The sequence below is a fragment of the Heliangelus exortis genome, chromosome 4, assembly GCF_036169615.1.
Source record: "Heliangelus exortis chromosome 4, bHelExo1.hap1, whole genome shotgun sequence".
Taxonomy (NCBI): domain Eukaryota; kingdom Metazoa; phylum Chordata; class Aves; order Apodiformes; family Trochilidae; genus Heliangelus; species Heliangelus exortis.
This window is the reverse complement of record NC_092425.1, coordinates 43,518,944-43,544,629: the sequence shown is the minus strand read 5'-3', so window position 1 is coordinate 43,544,629 and position 25,686 is coordinate 43,518,944. Positions and strand designations below refer to the sequence as shown.

The 25,686-nt window shown below is 48.3% G+C and overlaps 1 long non-coding RNA gene across 1 annotated transcript; it reads right to left on the bottom strand.

Annotated features, from left to right (window-relative positions):
* Window positions 1-447: 447 nt before the first annotated feature.
* On the bottom strand, window positions 448-24,247 carry LOC139796282 (uncharacterized). Its single transcript, XR_011725917.1, has 3 exons — window positions 24,092-24,247; window positions 18,043-18,416; window positions 448-850 (listed from the first exon to the last, which is right to left on the bottom strand). It is a non-coding gene; the product is annotated as an uncharacterized lncRNA (long non-coding RNA).
* Window positions 24,248-25,686: the final 1,439 nt, after the last annotated feature.

The window sequence follows — 25,686 nt, the reverse complement described above, 5'->3', positions numbered from 1 at the left end:
AGATTCATCAAATCAGGTGTTTTTCTGAGTCCGTAATAAATCAGCAAGTTGGATGTAGAGTGTGTGTTAAAACCAAATTTATGCCTAAAACCAGTCGAGTGCAGGGCTGCAAGCTGACACTGCCATGGCCCTGCAGGGAGGGAAGCTGGGAAACAAAGTGTGTTTAACCTGGAGTGGGATAAATGAATTAACAGGATTCTACACTGTGTTTGTTTGCCCTGCCAGTGCACTAGGAATTACTTTCAGTCCTGTATCCCTACACAAAGCCTAAAATACATACTAAGTCATCCAGATAAAAGTGCTCCCTGACCTCACAGACATGGCACAGGGGAAAAAAAGTCAGGCTGTCTGTGTTTGAAGTTTACTCACTATATATTTACACTAACACAATCCACACACACGGCACTGATGTATGTAAACGTTGACCTAAATTCTGAGGTCTGATTGGAGCCATTTGCTCCAACTTGCTGCATTGCTTTGGCCATTTCCCTGACAGATGCCCTTGGCAGTTCTCCCTGAGAAGAGTAGCCACTCCAGATATAGAAAGAGGCTAAGAGGGTTGAGCAATCTGCCCTGTAGAGCTCTTTGCCCTGTCATCTCCAGGCCCTATGATTTCATTCAATTATCAAGTCCTATTACACGTGGCACTTTGGGCTGATTGCCTCTTGGCTTTTGCAGAGTTGTTAGACAGAGGGGAAAAGGATTTTTTTTTGTTTGGTTGTTGTTCTGCTCTGAACTCCCCCAAGTCCTTGGTGTCAGAACACCTGGCAGCACTGTCACGTTGTCCTGTACCCGAGGCAGATGGGCAGGAGCCCCATCACACACCTGCACTGTTGGTCACCTGGGGATGCTGCTGCCTGTCTGCTCCCCTGCAGGTAGGTCAGGGCTCAGCCTGCTGGGGGAAGATGATCCTCTAGGATGCCACTGCACTGATGGGAATGATAGGAAGGGTGTTGATAAATGGCATGGGGCTCATGTGGGGAGCACAGGTGGGGATGCTGGACAACCCCCCAGCCCCACTGGCAGTGGGCACGTGTGAGTTTGTGGAAGGCAGCTTCGTGCCTGAGGCAAGAAACATCATGTCAGCAAACAGAAGTGAAGTCCTACTTCCACATTTGCATCACCCCAGGTCTGGTCACCCTCTTTTCACAGTTATCAGAAGGCCAACAGACTCAACCAGGTCAGCTGCAGCTCCTGCCTACGGTACAGCCTCCCATAAGGCAACTTTACCAGTACCTGCAGATCCAGTTCAGCCCCTGGAAAAATGTGAGAGGAGCAGTGGCACAGAGCAGGCTGCAGGGTGGAGACTCTTCTCCCCAAACCAGCTTCAATTGTTTCTTGTGTAATGGTGCCAATGAAGTTTTGTAACTCCCTCACATACTGGGAGGATTCACTTGATCACAAGAGTAATTTCACTTTCTGGCATCTATCATCCATCAGAAATTCCAGGCCAGAGCTTTAAAAAGCAACCAGTGACTTAGGATCTCATGACTGCTACATGTTTAGATTGAGGTATCCTGGCAGGCATGCACACCCCTCCTCCCCAAACCTCCTCCTCAAAACAGACATCAAAACTGTGGGTTGCTCCAAAAGCCCCAGGCTGTGATGTGGAGTTAATGCTTGTCCAAGGCGACTCACAAAAGCTCCTTTGGAACCAAGATGTCACCTCTGAGCCCCCAGATGAAGATCCCTGCCCAGGATTTCGGGGACCAAACATGTCCTTCACTCAGCTTAGGGACCACACACAAGTTACAGGTGCAGTGCCACAGGCACAAGGGACGCAGCTTAGGGACACCTAAGGCCACCTGCAAGCACCAGCAGAGGCCACACGCCCTGGCAGTGTTGCCAAGCTCATGGCAACCCCACAGCATGCCCACTCTCAGCCCTGTGCCAAGCCTGGGAGCTCATACACCCAGCTGGCCAACAGCTGAGGGGGACAGGGACAGGGCTGAACACGGAGGGTTTGATGAAAGTTGGACACGTCTGTGCTCCTACTGCAGCTTCCTCCAGACACAGCTCACAGGGAGGTGCCAGCTGTCACCTCAAAACACTTCTCTCCAAGAAGTCATCAAAACCAACATAGCAAGGGGATGCCCAGAAGGTGCCTGTTGCCCTGGGCTGGCACTGCCCTGCCTGTCTAGTTGGGTTTGTGGTCCAGGGGTCTGCTTTGAGGATGTGGCTCCTTGCTCCCAAGGAACAGGTCCAGTCCTGGTGTTTCCTGTCAGCTCCCTTCTCATGTCAGGCAGCTGCCCTGTGTGCTGTGTGTGACAGGCATCAGCTGAATGGCTGCTGGGCAGCCCCTGCACGGACAGGCAGACCACCAAATCAGTAACTGCTGACACTCAGAGCTGGTCCCTCTTTGGACACACTTTGGTCAAGACTGGGCTTTCTTTGTGAGGCTCTCCAGATGGTTCCTGCAGGGAAACCCAGCTAAGTAGCTCTGAGACCTTCCCATCCAGCAGGACTGACCCCATTTGCCTGGTGCTGCTACCTGATGTGAACCCAGGGAGGCTCAGCAAATGTATCTTGCAGCTAAAGGTCTTTAGTTAAGCTACAAAAAAGCATCCTGCCTTCCCTGAACCCCTGGTGAACTTTGCCCTACACCAATCCAGGGCAAAATGGTACCTGCATCTATCTGTTCCACCCAGGCATACAATCAAATGGTGACTCACTGTCACATATTCTTATTCATGCATTTATTGCCCAGATAACTCTCCATTAAGCTAATGAATCACTCTTTTACACCCACCAAATGCATAGCTAGGATGCTGCTGCTTTCTTCTAGCATAAATCAGGAAAAGCACAAGAACAGACAGAGCTTGGATCCAGAAAATGTACCTCCTCTAGAGAAGCCCTTCAAAGGGAATTGTGTATTGTCACAGAGTCAGTGACAATACAGGGAGGCTTTTCCCACACACCCCATTTTAAATCTTGTCTGCTGTTTAAAGGCAACTGGACCCCAGGTGGAGGAGGAGAAGACTGCTGGTGAGATCCCTAAGGCTGCCAGGTTTGACTCCAATGTGTTTGTTGAACAGTCACCCAGGGCCCTTGCAGCTCAGACAATGTCCCTGAGCTTTGCTTGTGACCTGAGTGGATGAGATCCCAGCCACATGGGCTGCTCACCAGAGTTCAGCTCACTTTAGGTTACTGCTGCCTCCCTGCATTGCTTCCTGACACATCAGAGACATATTCCTGGCAAATAAGAGAATTGCCACTTCTTGCTAATTTGCCAATATTTTGCCAATATTTTGAGGACTCCTTAAGACCCAGAAGACAGGGGTTTCTGAATGAGGCATGAATTGCTTCTTTCCCTAAAACAGGTTTTGTTCCCTCAGGGCCATGGACAAAAAAAAAAAAAAAAAGGAAAAGAAATCAGATGGCAAAAGAGAAAGTGTCTGTGATAACATTTCTGTGGGAATAACAGAGTTTCTATGCAGTGCCAGGGTTAAGAGGCCCAGTCATTTATTTTTTACATGTTTGATGGGATCTATAATGTGTAGCTGTAGTCAGATGCTCTTTTGGTCACTTTCAGCTGTGCTTTGTGGCTGAGGAGAGGACTGCTGAGCCTTGTCAATACAACACCTTGGGTGTCAGAGAGGAGGGTGAGGGGAAAAGCCCTCTGGACTTTCACTATGGTTCATGTTGCTGAGACAGGTCAGGAGTGTGGAAGCAGGGCAGTTTCACACTGACTTTTCATCCTGCTGGACTGGTGGGTGCCCTCAGCCACTGAGCTGACAGCTGCTCAGGTCACCAGCCAACTGGTGCAGCTTCCTAAGGCTTATCAAATTATTTGCATAAATCCTGTGATCAGTGCAAGGATGAAGGAAGGATGGGCTTCAGCTTTAGAATGACTTTTCCCTACAGTTTTCCTAGCCCAGTCCTGCATTGCCTGTTTAAAGGATGTGCTCCCTGGGGACTGATGGTCCCAGATTTCCTCTGGATTGGTGTTCAGAGCTGGAGCCTGTGGGGTGTTTCAAATTTCTACTTAGTGGAGGCACTGGGGAGTTTTTTGTTTTCTCCAGTGAGCTGTATTCCTACCCTTGAGATCCCTGAGGAGTGTCTGAGGGGAACCAAGAGAGACTCATGTTGCTCAATAGCTAAGACTCATTTCCTTCAGAAACCCAGCTCAAGATACAGAGCTGTGATGCAGTGTTATGGCAGGTCACACGAGGTTTCTAGACCACAGAGCTCTTTGGCACAGGAGCTTTAGGCAGCTTTCTCTCCAAAAAGGGGAGGAAGGTTGCAAGGATGACCTTGATGATCATGTCCCATGCCATCAGGAGAGTGCAGGGCAGAGTAGGACAGAGCTGTGCCTCTGGCAGGCTCTCCATCCCTCTGCCCTGACAGCTGCTTTCTCCTCACACTGGGACTCTCTGCACATTAATCCCTGCAGAGAAACAAAGGGCATTTCCAGCCCCAGGATCTCTCTCTGGTCAGTTCAGGTCTCAGTCTGGTGAGACTGTTCTTGAGGCTGCAAACCAGCTCATATGCACAGGTAGTGAAGCAGTTCCCATGGTTCTTCTGTCTCTGGAAGCCCAGGCTCCTCACTGGGCTGCTGCAGCTTTTGCAAACATCTTTTGTTTCTTTTTCTGAACAACCAGGCCCATTTTAAAAATGCTGAGCTCTTCTTGCTAGAAGCTTTTGCTAGTTCCCAGAACTTACAGGGGATCCCAGGCCTATCATCTCTGCTAAGAAAGAGTTCTTCTCACTTCTGCTCAAAAGGGGAAGGATGTAATGTTGACCGGAATTGAGTAAGAAATGTACTCTCCTCATTTCCAAGGCAGTTATTGGAATGTTCTCAGTATTCTGATGATAACTGATGTCTGTAGCAACTTGCTGAGTGATGTCCTGACTCACACTCTGATAAAGTGATGTGTTTGAAGTTTCTGAAGGCAGTTCCTTGCTATTATTTCCTTTCCAGTGCTGTCACTCAGAGCTCTTCAGCCTTGCCTCTGTCAGCAGTTAAGTCAGATTGGAGTCCCACTCAGCTAACCCTAACCCCCATCTATGGTTACTCAATTATTGATTAAAAACAGGCACTGGGAAAAAATGGGAAAACAGCCTTTCCCTGAACAAGTTCACTTCATGCAAACAGCACCAGTGTGCTTCCTCTCAGTGGACATAAGCTGAAGAACGAGACCCTTCCAGCCACCCATGCAGCCCAGCTTGGTGCAGGCCATGTCATGTCATTTCTGGGGTGTTGGCTTCTCTTGTTTGGAGGCCATCTCCTACATAAATGGGGTTTAATTGCTCCCTCCATCAAGCCTGACAGCAGAGTGCTAACACACCCACTGTTAGCAGGCCTGTGACTGCACATCAAAGTGGATCCCACCTCATGGCAGCAGCCACGAGCACATTCCAGGGTAACAAGAGCCCTGGAGAAGGCAGGGAGAACCCTGTAGCCTCCCAGTGCTCCCCACCCACCCCTGACTTCCATTAATTAATTAACTCTGCAGCTTTGTTCCCTTATCATAATCCTCCCAGCAACAGCACAATAAGTTGTACTTGCAACAGATGCTTAAATGAGATGATCCCAGGTCTTTGCAACTTGAAACAAGGGTGGGAAACTCATAGCTTTGTGGTGATCTCCATTCATTATACAATCGGATCTTAATTGCTTTAAGGATCTGATTCTAGTAAATCTGGCCTCTAGTACCACTCATCTCACAGACTGCAGTTCTAAATCTCTGCTGATATGCAATCTATGTCTCGTGGTCTTTTTTTACTTCAGTGGGCTCTGAAGTACTGAATTATCTGCAGAAACTAATGCTGGGTTCACCCACTCTGTATTTCCCCACTGAGTGGATAGGTACCAAACTTTTTAGCTGTTCTGAGCTAGTGAAACAGAAGGCATTTCTACAGGGAAATTAATTTCAAATGAGCTACCTAAAATAATCCAGACAAATCATCCACTGGAGATATTTCTTTCTGCTGCTTCCAAAGGAAGACAGGCATGAGATGCTTACTCAGAGATGGCTGCAGCTGCCTACAGTGAAGCCCCTCTTAGGTGCACAGAGACCTGAGGGTGGGAATAAACAAAAGGTTGCTTCAGTGTCAGGTTGGATGTGAGGTGCAAGGGGACTGGTGCCTCATCCCTGGACTGGGACAAAGTCTCCAACTGGGGAATCAGGACAGCTTGCCTGACTGGTCTAAATTTTTATGAGTATGCATGGGACAGAAAGGGAGATCTGCAGATTCCAGCAGCTGTACAATTAATGATCTGCATGACCAGATCAGGCAGCATGCAGCTCTGAGGAGGCACCTTCCAAGTGGAATAACTTCATCACAGAGTCAAAAACCTCTTTGGGAGAGCTGGAGACACAGGAATCACTCTGTGTCTCTGTGTGAACTGGCAGGGATCAATGAGAGTTCCTGGAGACCAAGTGGTTTTAATCACAAGATTCAATGGGGGGCGCTGAAAAAATTCTTATTTTCTGATCCTTTTGAATTGTCAAGGATCAGTTCAGTCAGATATTCAGCATTTAAGGCTCTGGAGTGTTTGCCTGCTTTACTCAGAGATTGGCTTCCCCAGCTCTGGGGTGTAGCTCTCAACAGCAGTGTTTAAAAGCTCCTGTGGGACCCTGTGTCACGAAGAGGTAACACAGAGTAACATCCCTGGGGAGGATTCTGCCTAAAAAAGCAAGAGTGCATCGAGCAGACTCCTCCCAAAGTCCTTCCATCCAAACAAAATGTGTTTACACACAAACATAGTGCAGGAGATTGCTGCTGCTGAAAAATGCAGATCCCAGGATCCTGTGGAATCCTGCAGGGACAGAGATCTTTCCCTGCCTCCAGCACAGAGCCACAGTGTGCCTGCCTGCTGAGCCACCTCCAAGTGCCACTGGTGGCAGCTCTGGTGACTCAGTAGGTGGCAGCCTTCACCTTGGCTTTGGAAGGAGCTGTCACCCAGTGGAAGGTGTGGGGGGATCACTGAGGGACAAAGTCACAAAGTCACCCCTCTCCTGGCACCAACCTGGACAGGGCCAGCTGTAAGATTTCACCCATGGCAATATGCTAAGACACTGACCTCCTGGACAGCTACTGGCCTTGTGGCTAGGCTGAGACCCACAGCCAGGAGGTACCCAGCACACTCCTCCAAGGGAACTTTATGCACAACCAAAGCAATTAGAAAGACTTGGAGCTTGAGTTTGGCCCTTTGGAGAGGTCTGGATCAGCAGAATCTCTGCTCATTCATATGGTAAGCAGGGAGAGGGAGCAATGGAGTTTTCTCCTAGGTTTTGGGGGGTGAAATTTGTTACAGGGAAGAAAATGGGGGCCACAAGAGACATGTTTTGGGAGAAAGACAATTTGGGGAGTAAACAGAACCTAGCAGAGCTTTATGCAGGATGTAACCCCCATACCCATGAAGAGTGAAACACTTTCCCCATGCAAGGCAACAGTCACTCTTCAAGGCTGGTGGAACCAGAAAGCAAGGGGCTAGAGTCTGGCCACAGAGGAGACAAGGCAGGCTCTTATAATTTCAGGCACTCTCAAACTTTTTTTTTTTTTAACCATTCACCTGAAAATGAGAGGAGGAACCCTTACTAATGTGAGAAACCATCCTGGTTTCCTCAATGGATACTGGAAACACCTACCTTACCACTCAGCATTATGCCTGCCTACCCTTCTCTCTACCCCTGAACAAGCTTGAGCTAAATAGCAAGCATATTTTCTCCTCTCACTGAATTACAGTCACACTCCTGTCATTCTCCCACAATACCTTACATAAATCACCATTGTTCTTGGACAGGTGCCAAAATATTTGGAAGGAATGTGTACAGGACCTACCAGAACAGGGTTTCCCCACGTTTCTGACTCTATAATCCCCTTATTCAGAGCTAAGCCAATAGGCTCACACCTCCTGCACAGAAAATCTTTTTCAACTCCATCCACTGCCTTTAAAAACAAACAAGGAAACCCACAAACTCATGCCCAGCTATTACCATGAAAGAGAAAACAAGAGACACAAAGCAGAAGAATTTGCTGCATGCAGATCTAGAAATGCTAAGCCCATGAGTGAGGAGAGATTTGGGTTTGTTCCGCATAGGCAAACACGTCCTGATCTTTAAAACACCTTCACTCTGAAATTGCTGCTGACTGCTTAGTCACAGGGGATTTGCTGTTTCTGCAATGGCCTTTGCTGAGGCCCCAAAGTGGTAATGCTGCTCAACTACACATGTGAGAGTGAATTTCATTTGGGGAAGCGACGTTTGTGAAAAGCCCCCTGCAGTAAGGAGCAGGGAGGACTTTCCTGGAACCACCGTACTGCCACCACAGGCTGCAAAATTCAAAGCTGCAGCTCAGAATAGGGTCTGAGCTGACATCCCCTGTGCCTGGGAACCACTGCCTGAGTTCCACTGCCACTCCCACAGGAAGAGGGAGGGTTTGTTACTGCAGTTCCTCCACGGGGAGCTAGCTGTGTGTCAGGATCACTGGGGAAAATCAAGATACAAGAGGGGACTTGCCTTCACTGTCACCTTTCACCTCCCGGGGCCTGCTCCATCCACACACCACTGCCTTCATCCTCTGTCAGTTGTTTGCCCTGCGAGGAAGAGGTAGAGTTAAAACACAAATGTCAGAGCTAACCTTCTTCAGGGATGGCTGGGTCTGGAGACACAGACCTGCTCTTGCACACTTGCTCACAGCCCAGGGATTTCCTTGATCACCCACTACCCCAGGGAACACACCTTACAGCCCTGGTGTGTCCAGCTGTGTGCAGCTGTGTGCAGCTGAGCACAGCAGGACAGGAGCAGCTCTGGGTTGAAAAGCTTTGTACACAAGGCCCTTGCATCTCCTTTATGTGCAGTTGGACCCCTTGGCCAAAAATCCCACCACCTATGGACCTTAAGGCTTGCTGAAGAGAATTTGATTGAAAAAAAGAAAACCTTTGGGGTTTTTTTTATATCTAGAATGGTTTCTCCTGAAGTTCATGGATGCTTGGAATTGCTTTCAGAGGCTGGTCAGATCCATGAGGTGTACTGGCTGCCTGCAGTCTGAGTCCTGACTGCAGCTACACTGCCAGGCCTGGCTGCTGAACTCTGTGAAGAAATCCTAAGTCATGGAGGAGCTTTTAAAAACTGTACCCAAGCAAGGTGGATGCCAGGTCCCAGAGAGGAAGAGAGGACTGCTCCCTCTGCTGTAGGTAACAGTGTTCATCCCAAGCACAGCTCCCATACCAATAAAGCAGCCTCACAACACCCCATCAGGTATCTGTCAGGCTGAGAAAAACACCTCCTTTGAACCTGTTCTCCAAGGGCACGTGGGAATAAAATTTCCATTGCTAATTACTGGTAAGGTCAGTGTCTGGAGCTGTGGAAGGTTTCATAAGGAATGAAAACAGAGCACTTGGATGGCCAGGCAGCTGGTGGATTTAAAGCTTGTCCATGGCCTTCCTCAGATAAGATAATGCTGTGCAGGCACGGGGGGGTTGTTATTCATCCTGATAACCATGCAGATGCTGGCCAGGTCCCATGTTACATGTCAGCTGATCTGCTCACACAGTAAGGGCTGCACAGGTTGCTGTGCCAAGGCCAGGAATGGTAGTGTTCTAGAAACCTTGTCTAACAAACAGCTAACAACGTTTCATTTGCAGCATCTCACCTGGCAGAGAGAGTGTCTCTGGTATCCTAGGAGCTCCACAAAGCACACTGGGCTGTCTGGCTGGGCTGGGAGAGGGCAGCACCCCAGACACACCTCTGCCCTGTACACCTCCTGCATATGCAGACTCTCCTCCTCCGCAGAGCAGAGCAGCAGCAGCAGCCAACCTGTGGAGGGAAGGAGAGAGAAGGCTGTCAGGGGCTTATCACCAGAGGTGGGCAAAACACAAGAGGTTTGCTTTCTGCTGAAGATGCTCTGTGAGTCTGGGGGAGGTTTTGTGTCGTGATTGTGTGGCAGCCAGTCCTAGGGATCAGTTTTTAAGCTTCATCTGTGCCTCTGAATTAAGAATTCCTTTCAAGTTACATAAGCACACAGCATCAGGCTCTAACTGGGCCTGAAGATAACATCTGTGTTAACATCAGGCATCTGGACTTCAGGAGAACCTCTCTTCCCCTTTCTGCTCTCAGCAATTTCTTCTGCTAAAGCTTCATAGCTTTAAGAAGTTTGAATGTTGCCACCAATAAGCCATTGATTACTAGCAAATCCATAATGCATAGATCATATTCCCCCAGGATTTGGAACAGGAAACTGAAGGTTTTCCCCTTCCTTTGAACAGTGACTATGGATGACTGATAACAATGGGACATGGAGGTTTTCCTGTGGGACCTACAAGTCAAACTCCCTTTTGATGGGTTTTGGTGGAGAGGTAGCTTACTGCAGAGCAAAGACCTGTGCTTGTGAGCATGTCTGTCCCAAGAGAACATGGAGCACATGTTTTTGCTGACAGTGGGAGCTGGGCATACCTGTGTAGTTCTGTACACGCTGAACCTGCATAAATTTACAGATCTGGGAGTATTTCCCTTGGCTGTACCCAGTGTGGAGAGCTGCAGAGATCAAAATGGGAGCTGTGCCCTACAGATGACTTCCCTCCATTTTTAGTGTCCTTGTGTCTTGATCTACACAGACTGGCAGAGCTCGTGGTGCCAAGTGTGACCTGGTGGCTGGCACTGCACCCAGGGAAAGCAGAGGGGTGGATGGAGAGATGCTGATGAAGGGCAGAGCTCCCTCCATGCTCACAGCAGCCCAGCTCTGCCCTCCCTGAAGTGGGGCTGACAGTGATCCTGAGGCAGGATCTGGCCAGCACCAGAGCACTCTGCATGTTCATATTAGCAGCTAAGTCTCACTGGAAAAGGTTCTAGTCCCTGTGGGGCCCAAAGAAGGTAATTAGAGAAAGGCAGGCCTGGGGTGATGTGCTTAAGGCACAGCTTTTTGAAGATGTTTCCCCTGTCCCAAAGGTTATAGACAAGAAGTGGTGGGTATACTCAGGGAGTCTCCTCTAAGCACAGCCTGCTACAGAACTGTTGTGGCAGGCAGCCCTTCATGAAGCCCTGAGTGCCCAACCTGCTCTGGTGCTTCTGAAAATCCCCCAGTTCTCTCTTAGCCCTTAGAGCTCTATAAACATCTCCAAGTAGCACAGAGGCCTTGGGTGCTGCAGACCAAGAGAAGTGCAGGCAGCTAAATGCTCCTCTGCAGTCTGGCTACAGCAAACAGGATTGCTCAGCCTTGCAAAACAGCGTGAGAACATGTGAATGAAGTCTGCAGGCTTCTTCCTTGTTCCCAGTTTACTCTGGAATAATTGTTTACTTGAGCCAAGCTCTTCCTGATCTCTATCCCTAGATCAGCATCAGGCTCAGCACTGCAGCCTGTCATGCAGTATCTCCAACATGAAAGCAAACATAGATGCAACAGGGCAATTTTCTCCTCGACACCACTCTGTGACAGCTTCAAGGATCTGGTGGCTTTTAGGCCCAAGAGAGTCAATCCAAGGCTGGGACTGGGTTTCAGTCATTGCCTTTCAAGCCTGAGCATCTGGCCAGCTGTTTGGCCCCAAAAGTGCAGTGTTATTTTCCAGAGCAAGTGGGGTTGTTCTGTGGTTTCTATTGTTACATGCTGCAGAACCCCAGCTTTTCTTCTCTGCTGAGCTGCCTGCCTCCCAGCAGCCTCTCAGGTCTCGTGTTTGGCTGAGAGCACCCTGAGAATCTCCAGTGGCATCTTGCTGGTCCCAGCCAGGTGACTGGTCTGGGCTCCTGTCTGCCCTGTGTCCAGGCTGCCCCATCCCTGAGGGGCTTTCAAGGCACAGAAAGGAGTGACCTGTCCCTGGAGTGCCATGCTGGGAGGGCAGTGCTCAGCCAGCCTGTCCTGAGGAGAGGGCTGATGCTAATCACCTGCCTTTGATCCCTTTGCCTTTCAACTACAACTACCACCTTCTCCCTTCTCTCCCTCCGGGCTCTCCTCCAAACGAAGAGCTGCACAGCTGCCAGGGCACATGATAGGAAGTGCCACATCCAAGCAGATCAGAAATCTCGAGCCTTGATGAGGATTTTCTGCAGGTAATTGAGGGTGTTTGCATTTTTGCACAAGCAGAATCAGTACCGGTTTGTGCGGCTGAGCGCAGGGCTGCACCACTGCCTGGGCTGGCTGTGCACACCTGCTCTGTGCAGCCTTTGGAGAGACAGCACAGACCTGGATGAGCCCTCACCTGCATGTCTGACAGCCCCAGAAAACTGGGGTTTACTGTGCTAGCCCAAAACCAAATAAGAAGTTCACTCACAGGAAACCTAGGCCCATTTCTTTACACCAACAGTCTGTCAGAGATGGGTGAAGCCACACTCACAATCCTTGCACATCTTCCTTTTGAGGCAGGAGGCTTCTGCTAACTGTAACTTCTGTACACCACTATTAGAAATGTTAACATTTGGCAGTTATTTTCATCTTACTCAAAACAAGGATTAAAAGAGACTCCCGTGGCAGGTTATCTTCATGGTCTGCGGGTGTATTTTATTTTACTCTTTAGTTAGTAGGTTTTAAATAGTGTCTCTTAAATTTCTCCCCTAGATCCACATCAGGTTGGATATTAAACTTCTGGGACACATTATTCCTAACCAAAAGCAGCTTTTTTTTTTTTTTTCATCTCTCTCTTTTTTTTTTTTTTTTTCCTTTTACTTTTGTGATTCATGGCTGAAAACCAGACCCAGATCTGGGTTTGGATCCCCTAAAGCATCAAAGTGCACAGGTCTGCTCTGCTCCACCTTTCTCCCCTACCCAGGGCAAAAGAGAACATTCCCAGGCAGGCAGCTTCTAGGAACAGGATCAGTGTGGTAGCCTTGCAGCTCATTAATGCTAATAGCAGTTGCACAATGCACAGCTGAAATGTGGTTGTACAGTAAGCTAAGAACACAGCCCAGCTCTAGGAGCTACAATTGCCAAAGCTTCTAAATGAGCAGCTTTCCTTCCCATCACAGCTGAATTTATCTACCTGCTCTGAAGAGGGCCATGTTTCAGGATACCACCAAGTCATGCCACTGACTCCAACCTCATCCCCTGTTTAAATGGTGCCTGCCTGCTCCTGGTGTGGAAGAGGGGATGAGCTCACCTTGTCATTGCTCCCCCTGTCCAAAACCTCAGGAGGAAAAGCTGAGGAGACCTCCAGCAGGGCCTCATTCACCCCCTGCACCTCCCTGACAGGGAGCTCCAGCACCAGAGCTGGCACCTTGTCCTTTAACCCTGACCCCCAGGAGTCAAAGTGGGAGAGACTGAAGGGAGAAGTAGGTCCAGCAAGGTGTCTGGCTCTCCAGAGGCTCTCTGAAGCCATGGAAGCAGTGAGCCAACCATCCAGGGGAGGCAGCTGCACAGAAATGACAGACCCTGCAATGAATGTAAGCAGAACCACACTAATATAATGGAAATCTCAACCTTTACAGAAAATGCTGCAGCCTGGTGTGATGTACACAAGTGCAGAATTAATTTGTTTCATACCCTGCAGGTTGGGTCAGTTCTCATGAGTCAGTATGGCTGTCCCATCCCATAGCTGGCTTGCTAAGAGAACATCAACTATGCCCTTTTCAAGGCCCTGTTTCTCTTCTTTTGTTGTAGCCTCATTTAAATGTTCTTGATTGTCTTCAGATAAAGAAGCTTTGGACCATATTTAAAACACAAGGCCAGCTGTGTCCTCAGGACACCAGATAACATCCAGTGGAGCTCTGTGCACACCAGCCAGGCTGAGCCCTTGGTTTCTAGGTTGTGTTGAACAGCAAACAGCTCTTTGCTGCCTGGCCCCTGCCAGCTAAAGAGTGCAGGGTAATTCCCTCAGGAGACACTTCTGTGTCCTGCCCCTCGAGCTGCCAGTGCTCAGACTGACCCTTGCATCCAAAGAGTTTTCAGCACTGCTTTCAGTTGAGTCCCACTTTTCTTGGCTGCTTTGCCACTTTCTGGCTTCCCCCCAGAAAAAAAAAATCCTAAAAAGGGAAGACATCAAGCAAAGAAAAAGGGCAGAGTTCTTCATTATGTTTTTCTGAGCTATGTCCATGTGCCTTCTAGTAGCTTTTCTCACTCTGGGCTTTGCTGCTCCAATAGCCAAGGGCTGCCATGCTGCCAGTCAGGGTGGAGCTGCTGTGTGACCAACTCTCACTCTCAGTTTTCCTCCCTGGAGCACGAGCTGATCTGATTCAGGTGACAGCCCAAGTGCCAGCCAGCTTGTAAACAGCAGGGATGACGAACAAGTGAGTGAGATGTGGCCTTCAGACACTGATGTGGTGCAGGCAAAGCCAGAGCAGCTCCACCTGATGCAGCAGCAACAGACTGGGTTGTCCAAGGCTGATCCTAACCTTCCACCACTTTGGGGGGCTCCTGATGTGCCTGGGAGGGATGTGGGGTTTGTTCTTCCCTCTGTCCCTGGCTGGGGACTGCCCTGTGGCAGCCCTTGGCCAGAGGTACCCCCAGATGTGCAGCCAGAGAGATGCAGGAAGGCAGCTCCTTCCCTGTTTGCTGTGCCCACTTGCTCACCACGATGCACTCTCCTGCCCCAGATGCCAGGGGGTTTGCCCAGAGCCACAGAGAATGCTTAGTTGTGCTGCAGCTTGCTCTCCCCAGCATCCTTGCCTGCTGTACTGTCACTTCCATTTGGGAATGTGTCCTGCTTGTAGCTGAATTATGATGGGGCTGATTTATGAAGACACAGGGGTGTGGGATGAAGAGTGCTGCTGCAAATTTGAAACGACAGAAAATATTAAATAAATCCTAATTCCCTGCTGGCACATATAGGCACTATAAATAAACATTAGAGCTATGTAAACAGCACACAGCTCCTAGGAGTTGGATCACCTTCTGCAATAGCAGGCAGAGGAGTCTGCTACTCTGCAAGAAAGGGATCGTGCTCAGCTCAATTATGCAATTCATTTAAATGCATGCTGTACAGCAACACAATTTTTTGAACCCATATTGTTTGGCCCTCCTGAGCGATTCCCAGAAGTAATTCCTGCGAGGAGCACACACCCAAGCCAGTCAGAATTTCTGGAATGACATTCCAGTTGCTCAACACCTGGTTATGCAGATAGAAGAGAAAACAGAGCGACGCCTTAGCCAGGATAATAGATAAGGGTGTGAGAATTCAGCTCCCTGGCTAGCACATGAAAGTGTGAATGACCTCGCCCCACGTCCAGGATTGCTCAAGCCACAGGAGATGTCACTATCAATACACACATCTTCGTTTATAGTCACAGGACAGCCCTCTTCCCAGTGCTTGCTTCTGCCCTCAGATCTCACCCCAGAGCACAGGGAAAGCGTGGTGCTCGCTGAAGGTGCTGGGAAGCTGTTCCCTGCTCCAAACCCACTGCAGAGGAGGATTCATCAGATTCCCTCTTTTCCTGTTCTGCCTGGTGGAAGCCCTTCCACCCCTCAGATAAACTCACGGGCAATTAGAGGGATGACGAAGTAACGGGCTCTCTGTTTTCTTCAAACTGAGACCAGTGGCTCCACTGGATCATCATCTACACAATGACAGGGACCTTTCCTGGGCTAAATGGACAGAACCTCCTCTTGCTCATGAAATCAATCATTCTCTTCAACTTCTTTTTACAAAGCAACAAACAGCTTGAAGGAAATGACATTTTGCATCCGTGTCCTCAATATCTGTCAGGGACAGGCCAAGAATTCTTATTTTGCAACCATAACCAAAATAAAAGAGTATCCATACTAGTCTGATTACTGATATAATCAGATACTAATTCACTGACTGGCAGATTTTGGCAATTGTAGCCCAAACTCACGGGTTAGGTAGGAGGTGTGAGGGCAGTTGCTTGATGTGAATTGCTCTTTGTTGCACCTGAGGTGTAGAGAGCACTTTGCAAGAGTGAGATGCAAGGAAACAGATGGTGGGTAGAAGCTGGGGGTAGGTGCTGGATGAAGGGGGCACCTAAATCCTGACTCCAGTGACACCCAGAGAAGTTCTGGAAGGAGCAGGAACCCAAGCAGCCAGCACCTGTCCTGCTAAACCCTGAGCTGAAATAATGACCACAGTTCAGTGGTTGCAGGGCAGGCAATCACACCTCAGGCAAACCTCCCCTGAGCTAGAGGGAGCCCTGCAGCAGCAGTCAGTGTGCCTCCTGTTACAGGTTCCTAACCTGGCTACAGTGTGTTGGTTAAAGGGATTAATCTAACCCTGTAAAGGCAGCTTTGGTAAACACAGAGCTGTGAGTGTGAGTAGGCTGGGTTAGGTGAGAGCAAAATGCAGCAAGTGGTGCCTCTCCCATAGGAAGGGAGGGAAGATGCAACAGATCCCAGCAGCTGTCCCAGGAGCACTGCAGAGCCCCTCAGTGCATAACCCAGTCTGAAACTCCTGATTTTATCAGCAATGAACCAAACACTTTGTTCCCAGTCCAGGGAATTCCTGAGGCACATGTTATTCTACAGCCTTCTCTGTGCTCCAAGGATGAGACTGTGAAAGTGATGAATTAGGAAAACAGGTTTCTGTGCCCTTTTCCTTTTTTTTCTCTTTTTTTCTTTTTTTTCATGTTCACAGAGGCTACCAGAGCATAGGTCTGGGTAACAGTGACTCAGAGGTTTGTTTCAAGACAAACACTACTGCTGTTTCAAACAGCTGCAGATGGGTGCCTGGCTACTGGGGGCAGCAGGAGGTAGCCTGCTCATCTGTGCTCATGGCCCATAGTGGTAGGGCCATCCAGGCATGAAGCTGTCCAGGACTCTCTCCTGGGAAGAGGCTATGTGCCACTGGAAATCCAAAGCTTTTCTGCTCCCTGCTACCCATGGTAGTTAAATTAATTAAATTAATCAGTTTAGCCATGTTAGAAGTTAAGCAACAATCTTCCTAGGTCTATGTGACCCCAGGCTGTGGGCTGCCTCCCTGCCTGGCCTCAGACCTGCTGCTCACTGTGGACTTGCCCAGTGATCTAGGCTCTGGGCTGACCCCAGCTGCACTACAACAGAACCTGCCATGTGGGGAAAGGATGAGAGAACTGGGTTTGTTCAGCCTTGAGAAGAGAAGGCTTAGGGGAGACCTAATTGCCATGTACCAGTACATAAAGGGTGGCTACAAGAAGATGGAGACTTCCTTTTTATAAGGAGTCTCATGGAAAAGGGGTAATGGGTACAAGTTGCTTCTGGGGACATTCTGATTGGACTCCAGAAGAAAGTTTTTCACCATGAGAACAATTAGACATTGGAATCATCTCTGAAAGAAATTTAGTGGATTCCCCAACAGGTTGAAGACTCAGATTGACAGTGTACTGGGCCACCTCCATTAAATTATATTTTTAATGGAATCATAGAATGGTTTGGGTTGGAAGGGACCTTAAAGATCACTAAGATCCAATGCCCCTGCATGGGAAGGGACAACTCCCACTAGACCAGGTTGCACAAGGCCTCATCCAACCTGGCCTTAAACACTTTCAGGGAGGGGGCATCAACACCTCCCTGGCAACCTGTTCCAGTATCTTACCACCCTCATGGTGAAGATTTTTTTCCTAGTATCCAACGTAAATTTCTCCTCAAAACTATTTCCCCTAGTCCTGTCACTACCCTCTCTGGTGAAAAGCTCCTCACCTAGAAATTTGGCATTCTAAGATTCTATAATCCAACAGAAAGAGACAGTCCAGTGAAGGAAACCTCCTTGGCTCATCAGTGGCTTTTCAACACTCGTTAGCCAGCTCTCTGCCCAGAGGGCTGAGCATGGCCCAACTGACCAAGGGGGTCTTCAATTTATCAGACAAACCTATTCCATTGAGAACAGAAACATTCAGAATTTCTTTGATTTAGAAGTTAATACAAGATGCAAAGGCAGTAAAAAAGGTTTGGGTTTGCTTCAAAGCCTTGTTCTGCTGCTCAGCTGGGTGAGTGTGCAGGGAAGCTTGCCCTCAGTATCGCCGTGGCTACATGTGCTCTCTGGGAACAGCAATGCTCTCTTGGCCACTAAATATTTGTCTGCATGACTGATGTGTCCTCCCTCACTGCTCACCTGCACTGCTAACGTACTTTCCCTGGAGATGGAATGTTTGCCATACCAAAATAGCAACTACATGAATGAAAGTTTGAGTCAAGCTATAAATAGAAAGGGCCCCGGGTTTTCACAGCGCGCACATGAACGCTTCACACCCACTGCCATTTGTCTGCCTGCAGCTGGGAGCTCTGGAGTGGAATGACCTTTCTGTGCTCTGGAAGAGCAAACAATCAAGAGACCAAACTGTGATGAGGAAGTTACTGAAGTGCTGTGCAGGGAAGGTGGATGGTCTATGACATCGAGAGAGCGCTGTGCCCCGCAGCCCTGGCTGCCAAGCAGCAATACCCAGGTTAAATGTCAGCAACACTTACGTGGGAATTTGGGGATGGATTATTGAAAATGCCTTGGATGCAATTTCCTTCTGCCCATTCTTTCACAGTTCCTCTGGCATGCCAGGTAGAGCAGAGCCAACCTCTCCCTCCGCTGGTACCGCACAGTGGCACCTCCTGGTGGAAACCAGCTCCCAGGGCTGTGGGAAAAAAGCATGATGAGAAGTAAAACAGGAAAGAAAAGCTAAAAAAAAAAAGAAAAAACTTTTTTGTTTAAAGGACAAAACCTGGTTCTTTTCACACCAAAGGCACACCAGCACTATCCCAGTGTTGCTTTTTCATGTACACCTTTTCATGTTGCCACGAGGTGTGTTTTGGACAACTATGGGTAGAAGGGAGGGTGTTACATAGGCAAATGGGGTGGGAAGGTGCTCTGGCAGGCAATCCCTGCTGCAAGACTCAGTCCTCATTCACAAACCTCATGAACCCTCACTGTACACTGTACTTTCCCATGTTTCCCTAGACCAGCACTGCCTAGAAGTTCTCTTGTGGAAGGCTGTTAATATTCAGTAACTGACATTGAGATAAAAAACAAATAAACCTGGAGGAAAACAGCTGAGTCAGGCTAGATTAGATTAGATGGTAACTTACTATTTTTAGTTATAGCTCTTAGAAACGGGTATCAAACAAAATCTCACTAAAAAGAAACTCCTGACCAAAATGTAGGCTCATAAAAATGTAACGCGATCACAAGTTTGATTTATTATTGTTTCAGTGTGTGATAGGAGACCTGCATGAACACAGAGATGCCCTTTCCTCTGCTATGAAGGCTCTCTGGAGGTTGGCATGGATAACACTCAGGCTGTTGGGAAGTTTCACGCTGTTTCTAGGTGGAAATGTGATAATGAGTAATGGAGGAAAGCATCACAACATGTTTCAGTGTGTCTCACCTTCTGGTGAGAACTCCAGACCATTTCTGCACAGCTGTCTCAACAGAGCTCCTACCTGATCCTTATCACTTCACTCCTACCAATGGAGGTGGCTGTACTTTTTTTTTCCCTTTAAAAATGTTGAGGAAACTAGAAGGGAATGCTGACAGAACAGCTTCCTGCCTTTCCTCCAGAGCAACTGGACACGTTAGGTATCTGCTCTATCACCTGGGCCACCTCAGCAGGTATTGAGCTGGGGGCTGGGTGGGGAGGTTCACCCTGCACTCCCCTGATGGATCACTCCTTGTTAACCCTGGGACTGGATTTACCAAGTCAGATGGTCACTGCCAGTCTGTCTTCTCTCTTGTCCATCCCAAAACATCCCCAAAGTGAAGCAGCCTGCATGAGACAGAACTCTGGTTGCGTTTGTACAAGTGCTGCACCATGAAGCTGTTTATCCCAGGATTTGCACGGCCGTACACACTGTGAGCAAGGAAATAATCTGTCTGGGAAGATGGTGCTGCACATGAAAGCATCTGCCTGCAGCTAGATTCCATCAAAGAGCAGATCTGTGGATTGATTTTCCCAGTATGGCATCTTCCATCTGCAGAGCATTCAAAGGTTCTTTTATTAGCCCCGCTCTTGCTCATGATTCAGGCAGAATGATGAAACAGCTGAGGAAAAGGCACTTGGCTCCATGAGCACTGCCCCATAAGCACTTCAGAAAGTCCCCAGAGGAGATGGTGGCAGGAGCAGAGCTGTGGTAAGAGGGGCAAGGGAGGAGCAGGGAAAATGCTCTGAGTGCAGGGGACATGACGAGCGGTGACAGCCAGCACTGCAGTGGCATTTCTCACTCTGTCACTGAATGGAAGCCCACCTCGTCTTCTGGGGACAAAGCCCAGGAGGTGGCTGGTGCCAGCACAGCTCACATCAGCAAGGAGCAGCAGGACCATGGTGGCTGCTGTCAGTGCAAACCTGCACATACAGCTGCTATTCTGTCTCTGCCCCGGCTCCCCACGTGCATGGGCATGTTTTTATGCATTTTTATTTTATTTGCAGTGATGTCACAGGCAACCTTTTGATGACTTATGACCCACAGCAGACTAAGTACCACTGGCTTGTGAAACAATGAAGGGAGAGGAAAGTCAGGAAGAAAGCTGGAATAACATTAATTAAACAAACTCTGCAACTGAAAGGACAGAAGCAGCACATGATTTCAGTGACCTGCCACGGATATTCTGGGAGGAGCCAGTGCATGAGGGAGGCTTTCAGAGCACCTCAGAGATTTGGACAGAGCAGAATATGTTCCCTAGGGCTCAGCACCTGAAGCCTGAATAGCCACATCAAACATTTTTGGGGCATAGCACACAGCATGTCAATTTGCTGGGGACTGGGCTCTGCCACAGGTTATGTTAATGCTGTGTAAGAGGTTGAAAACATCCTAGGAGCAACCACACAAATTTGCATATCCTTCTCCAGAAATGGATTTTATTAGATGTCCTGAACAATTTATTTAGCAGAAGCATGCTTTTATGTCCTCAACCTATTAGAAAGCTCTATTAGGCCATTATGCTGTGGTAGTCTCCTAAGTATTTCAGAGGGAAGCTATTCCTGAGCCATTCCCTGTGCTTTTAATTGATGGGAGAGGAGCACGCTGTTCCCCAAGAGCATTTCCTACTGATTCACTTCTCTTTACCATCTGATTTACAGGTCTGATCTTGACTTTTCACCACACCCAGATCTCCCATTGACTTCAAGGAACAGGGCTCTGTGGGGGCAGTGTGAAAGTCACCCAATAAAGGTTTTGAAGAGGAAGCTGCTGAATTCATCAACATGGGAATTTACATAGATCTACAAGATGCTAAGAGGTTTGCTTTGGCAAGTACAACAAGCTGTGCCAACTGCAGTGGCACGATGCAATGAAGAAGGACCATGCAGAACATTTGGGGCTGATGACCCTTGCCACCCCTGGGCAGAGCATGGCATGTCCCCTGCATGCCCAGGGCTGGCCCTGCTCTCTCAGTTCCAGGATGTGAAGGAGCTCTATGATACATGATTTGTGGCTCATGAGGGGCTGTGATGTGTACAGATCCACTGCCATTCCTAGCAGCCACTCCAGAATGATACCAGAAGCCACTGTCTCTAAAAGAAGCCAGAATGTGTTGTGATCATTTTCTTTCTTCTGCAATGAATTTGCCACAGACACTCAGCTCATCCTCAGATCCCATTAAGAGACTTTATGTGTTAGATGCTCCATAATCCCATAAAGCACAAGTTAGAGCCAGGAAAAAAACCAGGACAGTTATAAAGGGCTGCAAAGAAGTGCAGAGATCCACAGGCAGTGCTGCAGCCAGGGAAAGCCTTATCCAGCCCATGTCCCCAGGTCTCACTGATGTGGCTGTCACTGATGAGGCTTTGCCAGCTGCTCCCTTAGTACATGATACATCCACAGGAAGAGTGATCTGTCTGGATAAACCTAACACTGCAGTGGTTAATTATAAACATTACTCCTGTAAGATTTGGAGGGGAAGAAATCTCCTTCTGCTGAGGAGAAAGCATACTCTGGAACAGTATAATTTGTATAAATGATTGTGCATTTTACCCACGGTTCAGCTGCCAAGTTCCCTTGTTTGGGAGGAGTCTGTGTGTGTTTTGATGTGTAAAGCAGGGTAATGGATTGGCATTATTAAAGGGCTTACAAATTGGGCAGGCGAGCCCCAGGTGAGAGGTCACTCTGACTGTACAAAAGAAATGCCTTGAGCTGAGTGAGGAAACCTGGGTCTGACTGAGAGGACAGGGAAGAAGGTTTTGTTTTGCAGACTGCAGGTATGGACATCCATCTGTCCATCTCTCTGAACAGAAACTAGCTCACAGGCTCCTTTTTTACTTCAGTCTACCTGATTCCAGAGTGTGTGGAGCAAGTGTGATAACAGCAGAATTCATTCCACCCCACACTTGTAATAAATCCAGCTGCTGCAGAGAGGAACTCAAAACAGGCTCTTCAGTAGGAGAAAAGTTGTCTGAATGCCTAGGGAAGTTTTAGCTGCCCTTCCCAGAGGGTGAAGTCCTGGGATGGGGATGCAGCCAGAGTTTCATTTATTCTGGAGAGGAGTCCCAGACAGACAAATGGTTGCCCTGGGTATTTGGCTGAGGGTTCATACTATAATGACAGCAATGATACTTGTTTCAAGTATGTCAAGTGTTGCAGCTTAAAAGGATGCTGGGTCCCCAGGGAAAAATCCCTGGCTGCTGCTGGAGAAGACAGCCAGAGGTACTGACTGCAGGCTGAGACTCTGCCATGGCACATCTGCTCCCCCTCAGCTCAGGCTGGCAGTGTGGCAAACACAGGCATCAGCCACAAAAGAGAAGTCTTGTGAAACAAAGGTCGAAAGAGGACTTGGGTTCCACAGAAGGCTGAGGAGGGGCAGAGGAGTTCTCCAGCACTTCCCAGAAATCAGTCTATAATATCACCAGCTAGGGAGACAGAGCTCTTCATCTCAGAGCAAACTTTCCCTTTTACAGCTGCAAATCTTGCAATTATCCAAGATTCCCACCTGTGATTTTAAAGAAAGAAAGGAAGAACTACCTGGCTAGCCCACAGGGTCACAGAACAATATTAAAATGCTTAACCTCTGAATTCTGAAAGATGATCAGCAAACAAATACAGTTCAAAATATGTAGGCAGAAACACTGTGTCTCATTAAGTTTACACCAACCTGAAGTTCTTTCTGAGGGCTCTACTTGTGGTTTCTGGGTATGAGGGTTTGGTTACACAGTGCTGTGTAGCAGCAGGCAGGAGTGCCATGCTTGTTATCCTAGCAATTCATGTCAAATATATTTCATTTACAAGCAAAGAAATGCAAATGCAACTTGTGATTTGAGATTCCTGACTGTCTGTCCCCTTTGTGTGCTCATCAGAAACTGCCTTCACGTATCCCCATGCAACACCACGGGCTCTCATTACTGACTCTCAGGAGGCATTTGCACCAGGGCAGTTTAATAGCAACTTGGTGGGGGAAGGAAAAGAAGCTCTGGACAGGAAGGGAGCCACTCCTTTTTCTTTTGCTCCCCAGGATTTAGGCCAAGAGGAATCCAGCACATTGGAAGCACTGGCAGTTCTCAGAGGGAAAGCAGCTGCTGCCCTGCTCAGGCTGCCCTTCCAGAGGACACCATTGTCTGAAAAGAGCCCCTCAAAGACATGTCAGGCCTGGGGAGAAAAGGTGGCCATGACAATTCACTGGAGCTTATCTAATCCTCTGGGAACAGAAATCTCAGGCTCCATGTATTTTAAGTGCTTGGAGAAAAACATTTGCACTGACCTCCCTGCAGGGAGCTGCACTGAGTGCCCTGAGAGGGATTGTTTTCTCCATGTTCCTGAGGCTGCAGGGAAGGAGACAGGACATGCATGTCAGATCCCTCCAGGACCAGCCACAGTGCAGGGATGACAAGCAGAGATGTCCTGGCAGACCCAGATCCCACAGAGCCATGCTCTGGCAGCAGCAGTCTAGACAGGACAATTTGGGATGGCAGCTTTCCTAAGGGCCTGCAGAACAGCCTGAGGTAGACTCAAGCCTTTGATTCAGATTCAAGTTCTTGTGTTCAGCACCACCTTAGCTCAAACCAAAGGCCTTGTTTTGTTTCTTCTCCTTCCCTTCATGGACCTCACTCAGATGTCCTCCTAGAGCAGAATCCTCTCCACCCCCAGGCACCACTGCTCCCCAAGCTGCCAAAAGGGTGGCCTATTCTTCCTTCACAGTCTAACCAGATTGTGGCAGTAAAACCCAAAGACCTCCCTAAAAATGCCCAGCTTGGGCACAGCATGAGTCTTCCTCCTCCTACACAGTGGCCTGCAGAGGCCAAAAAAGCCTACAGGATATTTGGAGGTGTTAAGAAAATACAGTTGTGTCACAATGTACTTTAATAATGTGGTTACACCTTGAACCCACCTGCAGTCTCAGTCACCCCATAGCCATGATCTCTTTTTTCTTCAGAGGTGGGTACAGGTGAGGGACACTTGATGCAGGAGCTGAGATGGCAGCAGCAGCAGCAGGGGAGAAGCAGCAGATTGGGCCTCTCTCACTTGAAGACTGAAGGGAAGCACGCTGGAGTGAAGCAGAGAATGTGATCAGGGAATGATTTTACACTTCCTGTAACACAAGAAGTAGGCTAATTGTGATTATGAGACTGCAGGTATGAAATAAAAGGGCTTTTCCATGTAGCCACTTGCTCCACGGCTGCTGCCTGCATGGGCTCACTGGGGCCATTCCTCTTTTTCTCCCTTTTTGGCTCATCATTTACCTATGGAACACATTGCCACAGCCTGAAGTGAAAGTCAAAAGCATGAACTCATTCAAAAGTTACCTAAAAGAATTAAAAGGAATCATCAAAGCCTCATGAACATAACAGTTTGAATGTTGTTATTGATCCCATTTCCTTTTTGTTTTTTTTTTTTTTCTCACTCTTTTCCTGCTTTCCCTTTCCCTTTCTTCAACACATACCCCATCTGCTGTGACAGGTACATTGTCAGTGTTAGTTCTGGGCTTGCAGAGATGGTTTCTTTTGTTTGCCTTTCAGCCATAAGGTGCAATTACATTTTGCAATAGTTAAGAGCCAACCATAAGGTGTTAAGATGTGATGTTTTTCTCCAGAAAGAAGATTTCAAGGTACTGGGATGTTAGGCAGAACCATGCACTGTCAGTAACTGGAGGGAATATATTGTCCTGAAAAGGCAGACTTGGGCCCAGAAGTGATTCCTGGGTGTTGCAAGTTTTTTGTTCATCGGATCCTTCTTTATTTTTCAACTGAGTATGTCACCATAATTTGGATTTCAAGCACTGCTGATCACTAGGAAGGCAGTGACCACATCACCATAACATGTTTGGTCCTGGACTCACAAACTAACAAACATTTGACCATTGCCTCTGCACTGACGTGGCCCTTACCAAAAAGGGTCCAGGGTACAAAGCACCAGCATCCAGCCCAGGGGAGAGCTGCTGTCTACTGTGTGACTAACAATGCTCTGGGAAGTTACTCACATTCCTGTATCTCTCTTTCCAGCACTCTCTCAGAGTGGTTTACAGTTCGTGAAGTATTAAGCAAACACTCAGACACACTGAGGTTTTACACCAGTGACATGAACTCTTTTCTGTCCCTTGGTGCCCATCACTCTGCCATGGGTTTGTGCAGATGGCTTTAGGAACTGGTAAGTGAGGAGAAGCCACAGGGAAATCATTTGCCCCAGGGTGGGACTCTAAATCCCCTGGACAGGAGAAGGAAGCAGCATGTCAGAAAACAAGAAAACCTTCTAAGACCCTCAAAAGTGTTTTGTCTGAGGAAGTGTTGAAAATGAACTGTGTTCTTTTCCACAGCAGTGGGAGAAACTGGTGTGGAAGGAAGAGCTCTCCACCACAACTCCTGTGCAATGACCTGTGTACCTACTACACCTGCCTGGTGGCCAAGCCTCACCTGTGAGATGGATGCACTCCTCAGCCACTCAAGACAAGGCTCCACTTTTTTGCAGGAGGCTTCTGCTGTGGGCACA